Source organism: Gavialis gangeticus, unplaced genomic scaffold, assembly GCF_001723915.1.
Source record: "Gavialis gangeticus isolate Ggan-Ray unplaced genomic scaffold, GavGan_comp1, whole genome shotgun sequence".
Classification (NCBI taxonomy): domain Eukaryota; kingdom Metazoa; phylum Chordata; order Crocodylia; family Gavialidae; genus Gavialis; species Gavialis gangeticus.
The window spans coordinates 39429401-39435640 of NW_017728998.1; positions in this window are offsets into that span (position 1 = coordinate 39429401).

A 6240-nucleotide genomic window follows, 5' to 3' on the forward strand; every position below is an offset into this window, starting at 1 on the left:
CTTGACAGGCTCACGAAATGGGCAGATGAGAACCTGATGGTGTTTAACACTGAAAAATGCAAGGTTCTTCACCTTGGGAAGAAAAATCTGCAGCATGCTTATAGGCTCAGTAGTGCTACGCTGGTTAGCACTACAGAGGAAAGGGACTTGGGGGTCATGATTGACCACAAGATGAACACGAGCCTTCGATGTGATGCTGCAGCTAGTAATGCGAGCAAAATGCTGGCTTGCATCCATAGATGTTTCTCAAGCAAATCCCAAGACATCATCCTCCCATTGTACTCTGCCTTGGTGACGCCGTAGCTGGAGTACTGCATCCAGTTTTGGGCTCCAGAATTCAAAAAGGATGTGGAGAAGCTTGAGAGAGTGCAGAGGAGAGCCATGCGCATGATCAGAGGTCAGGAAAACAGACCTTATGATGAGAGCCATGGGACTCTTCAGCCTGGAAAAGCGCAGACTCAGGGGGGGCATGGTGGCTGCCTATAAGTTTATCAGGGGTGTTCACCAGGATCTGGGGGAACATCTGTTCACCAGAGCTCCCCAAGGGATGACAAGTTAGAGTGGTCACAAACTCCTCCGTGACCGATTCAGGCTGGACATAAGGAAGAACTTCTTTACTGTTCGAGCCCCCAAGGTCTGGAATAGACTGCCACTGGAGGTGGTTCAAGCACCCACTTTGAACAGCTTCATGACACATTTGGATGTCTATCTTGCTGGGATCCTATGATCCCTGCTGACTTCCTGCCCCTGGGGCAGGGGGCTGGACTCAGTGATCCTTCCAGCCCAAATGTCTATGAAATCTATGAAATCTAAGTGTAAACTAATTGACTGAATACCAACAACACTTTGATTTATAATTTCCTCCATTTAGTTTTACATCTTTCCTAGTTACTGCAACATGATTAATAAAATATATGATGTTCTTATGATTAAGAAATACTGTATTACAGAAAGTGGGTATTTTGGGGATTGTTCCCCCCCCCAAAAAATTGCAAAGGTAGATAAAGGCCAAAATTAATCTCAATTTTCCTAATCTTTCAGACTTTTACTTTTAGCTCTTTAGGGTTTCAGTCAAATGATCTGAAAGTATCAAATCATTGTGTTAGGTCAAAATTTTCCTTTACTAAGCTCATATTATCTAAACAGAGTTCTCTGTGTTTTACATGTAAAATCAGATTAAAAATAGGTTTTCACTCTTTAAACTCCAGCTATATGTGTTTTTACACATTATGTTTGTTGGAACAACATGTCACCCTACTCTGGAATGAATGTGCTTGAGCTTTTTATTCTTTGAAGGAGTAAAATGCTGAGTACTTTATTATTTATGCAAAATTATCAACTATCATCAGTTTTGATCTTTATCATCAGCTTTACAAGTCCAGTTCTGTGTGTAGTAAGGGGAGACCATTTCTCAACTTCAGGAGCAGCAATAGGATAGAGGGGTTTATATTCTTCTAATTATTTCAGATAATTCGTGAAGTATAATTTCATGTTACACATTCCCACAATTACCATTTTATGTAAAGCAGATATTACTGACCTCTAGGCTACTTCAAGTGCCTTTCGATGAAGTTTATAGCCTAATAAAATCCTTAGAGTTGGTAAAACTGGTAAAGTCCATCACTAAGTGACTAGCTGTTGGTGGAAGTATGAGGAGGAGCAGGAAGGGAGCTACAGCTTTCTACCTGGTGTAGCACAGGGTTTTACCACCATTGGAATTGCTGAATCTGTTGCTTTATTGATGGAAATGTGAGTAGCTCTATACAGCACAACAGTGTGACATACAGACTTGATTTCTACCAACTGAAAGTTGGCTGAAACCCTGACATGTTTTTCTTGCCTGTATCCTTGTGGCACAATAGATCCCTAAATATTTAACACAAAGACCAGCTCATCTTTATACATGGGGCCTGGTTTAAATGCAATTTTGCATTTTCATAAAAATCACAAAATTAAGTGATTTTCACAAAAAATGCAGTTTGCAACAAAATGCCACAATATGGCCGCTTGATGGGGAGTTCTCCGACAAGCAGCCATATCACGGTATTTCATTGCAACACGATGGCTACTGCAGGCTGGGGAAAGCACTCCCCAACCAGCAACAGAAACCTAACAGCCCAGAGAAGAGGGTAAGGGGTAACACAGAAGGGACAGATGGAGTAGAGAGCTTGGGGATGGGTAGGAGAGGGCCTGTTTGCTCCTTCAGGTGGGAAAACTAGGGTGTTGGGGGTTGGCCCAGGCACCTGACAGCTGCCTTAGCAAATGGCCCTGGCACTGGGTAGGAGAGGGGCTGTCTCTTCCTCCAGGCAGGAAAACTGGGGCACTGGGGGTGGGAGAAGGGAACACAAGTGTGGAAGAGCAAACAGTCCCTCCTCTGCTCAGCACCAGGGCTTTCTGCCTAAGGCAGCAGCACCTTCCAAGCTCTGGAAAAAGCCTTGTACCTTCAATGGATAGCAGCAGCAGCAGGCCAACCACATGGAGAGAAAAGGGAATTCCCACCCTCCCTGTCAGAGACAATGCAGGGCAAACGGCCACTACTGCTGTTGCTGCCACTTCTGGTGAGGCAGGGGTGGGGGAAGGGGCTTTTTAGCAGCAATCAGAGACCTTGGGAGCAAAGCCTCTGCTGCTGCAATTAAACCTGGCCCTAGACCTGCCCCCTCAGCCAATCAGGAGGAAGGGGGGGGAGGGGCGTCACAATCTGAGTGTGAAAATGGTCTCTGCCATAATGAGGCCATGGTATTAGTGAGCTGAGTCTGTGATTTAAACCAGGCCATATTGATATAGGTATATATCTAGCACAGTTATAATAAATATATTATTTTTAAAGAAAGATAAATATAGAGAAAGGAGGTTTAAATGTGTGTGTGTGTGCGCGCGCGCGCGCGTGTGTGTATGTAACTTTCTTTAAAAAGATCATGACTTTCCTTTTGCTTTATGACATTATCTCACTAAATCTTTACTAAGCATCTACAAGCAAAGTCCTAAACATGATAAAAGACAGAATTAAAGCAAAGGCTTTGCTTTGAGCCTGTAATTGTTCAAGAACAATTTCCTTTTCAGAGGTAAACATTAGCCTTGCAGACAAAGATAAGACCAAGTGCACAATTAGATACCTAAAACTGTAAGTCTTATACCTCCCCAATAACAAAGATTGTAGAATAATTCAAAATGTTTTCTTAAAATGTAAAAGAAGAAAGGAAACAGACAGAAAAAAGTGTAGGAGACTAAAACCAGTAGTTCAGCCCTGTCGGCAGCTTAAGGGCAGCTGTGTTCGTCGATGCAGGAAGTCTTTTTCTTCAAACTGGAGAAAAACAGCCCTGAAGTACACCCATATTCAAAGCAGAAGTAGCCTAAATGTTTAGGTTCTGTATATTACTCTTTAAAAGAAAACATGTCAACTTTGAAAGACTTCCTTTAATTACAGTTCCAAAATATAAACAGCAATGGGGAGAGATGTTTCAGCATTTACCCCTGTATAATTTGAACTTTGGTGTGTTCAGTATGAACACATTCCTCAATTAGTTCTGACTCCAGAATATGCCACATTATTTACTACATACCTAGAACTACAGAGGTGCCAGTTAAATACTTCAGAGGAAGATAACTATCAGTCCTCAGAAGCTAAACATATACCAGTTGCAAAAAGTAAAACCACAGTGTCAGAAACAGCTCCAAATGCAAGAAACCAAATCTGTCTGGAAGGCTATGGAAATGACAACTTGAGCACCTTGGACAAAAAAGATGACTGACTATAAACACGCTGATAACGTTACACTTACACTGAAAGAAAAGATGTTTAAGATTTTTTTTCTGTTGAGCATTTTGGGTTTTGTTTAAGGTTGTTTTCTGGTGTTACCTTGATGTCAGTTTATGGATTTTTTAAAAATATATTTTGTTCTGACATTCACGTTTGTAAGTAAAAAGTTTCCCACCTAGGTATATTTTATAAGTCTTCAAAAGTAAGTACTAGTCTTCAATGTAAGTAGTAAGATTAGTTTTTCCAGTCTTAGCTTTTTTCTTGTCAAAGGTAGGTAACAAATCTTCAAGTGTTTTCATAGTATAGAGTTGAGACCAGAAGTCTCAGCCTCCAGCCAAGAGCCAAATCTAGCCTACACAGCCCTGTCACCTGGCCAGTGAAGCTCCCCACAGATCTGGAAATTTGAGGGCAAGAATAAAATGGTAGCTTTAATTGCCACCTCTCCTGCCAAATTTCCATACCCATGCAGGGCCCTGCAGGACAAATGACAAGGCCTTCTGCACTAGATCATACCAGTACATGGTCTGGCAGGTGTGCAGGGGTTCATAGATTTCATAGACATTAGGACTGGAAGGGACCTTGGAAGATCATCAAGTCCAGCCCCCTGCCCCGGAGGCAGGAAGTCAGCTGGGGTCTCAGGATCCCAGCAAAATAAACATCCAATTGACTCTTAAAGGAGTACAGGGTAGGTGCCTGCACCACCTCTGGTGGCAGTCTGTTCCAGGTCTTGGGGGCTCAGACTGTAAAGAGGTTCTTCCTCATGAGCAGCCTGAAACGGTCTTGGAGAAGTTTGTGACCATTTGACCTTGTCATCCCAGAGGGAGCTCTGGTGAACAGGTGTTCCCCCAGATCCTGATGTACACCCCTTATATATTTATAGGCAGCCACCATCTCCACCCTGAATCTGTGCTTTTCCAGGCTGAAGAGTCTCATAGCTCTCAGCCTCTCTTGGGCCTGTTTTCCTGCCCTCTGATCACGTGCATGGCTCTTCTCTGGATTCTTTCAAGCTTCTCCATAGCCTTTTAAAATTCTGGAGACCAGAATTGGATACAGTACTCCAGCTGCGGTCTCACCAAGGCCGAGTACAGTAGGAGGATAACATCCTGGGATTTGCTAGAGAAGCATCTTTGGATGCAAGCCAGAGTTTTGGTCACTTTGCCAGCTGCAGCATTGCACTGGTGGCTCATATTCATCTTGTGGTCAATCATGACCCCCAAGTCCCTTTCGGCCATGGTGCTAACAAGCATAGCACTGCTGAGCCCATAAGAATGCTGCGGGTTTTTCTTCTCAAGGTGGAGTACCTTGCATTTTTCAGAGTTGAAGGCCATCAGGTTTTCATCTGCTCATTTTCTGAGTCTGTCGAGGTCAGCCTGGATCACTATCCTGTCCTCGGGTGTGGACATTTTTCCCCAGAGTTTGATGTCTTCAGCGAGCTTGGCCAATCTGCTTCTGACACCATTGTCACATCATTAATGAAGATGGTGAAAAGGACAGGCCCAAGGATGGAGTCTTGGGAGACCCCACTGGTCATGGCACTCCACAATGATTGACTTCCATCAACTACCACTCTCTGGGTCTGACCTCAAAGCCAATTCCCCAGCCAGCAGACTGTGATGTAGCCGAGGCCGCAATTGGCTAGTTTTTCCAGAAGACCAGATTGAAAGATTTTTAAAGTCAAGATATATGACATCAATCTCTTCTCCCTTGTCCAGATGATATATTACCTGGTCATAGAAGGAGATGAGATTGGTCAGACATGACCTACCCACAACAAACCCATGTTGGCTATCCCTCAAGAAGTTGCCTTCAGCCAGTTTGCCAAGAATGGTCTCTTTGATGATTTTTTCCAAGATGTTCCCAGGGATGGAGGTCAGGCTGATGGGCCTGTAGTTCCCTGGATCTACTTTCCGCCCTTTCTTGAAGATAGGCACCACATTGGCCTTCTTCCAATCTTCTGGCACTTTGCCTGAGCACCATGAGTTCTCAATGATCTGTGCCAGTGGCAGAGCTATGTTGCTTGCCAGCTCCTTAAGTAACCTGGGGTATAAGCCGTCTGGGCCAGCTGACTTGAAGGTGTCCAGCCTCTCAAGGTGTTCCTTCATATGGTCAAGATTGATGAAGGGTAACAGTTCACCCTCGCCCTGGCCGTCCCATACTGTATTGAGCAGGGCAGTCCCTTGGGCCTGGTGAAAAATTGACACAAAATACCCGTTAAGCAGGTTGGCTTTTTCCTGGGTGTCAGTTGTCAGTTGACCCATATGGTTTAGCAGGGGTCTAATGTTACCCTTGCTTTTCCTTTGGCTCCCCACATATCTACAAAAGGACTTTTTATTGTCCTTGATACATGTAGCCAGTTGGAGTTTAGTCGCAGCCTTGGCTTTCCTAGTTCACTCCTACAGGTCTGGACCAGTGCAGAATATTCCTCCTTTGGGGTGGATTCAGCCTTCCATCTTTTATAGGCCTTTCTTTTTAGTCACAGGAGG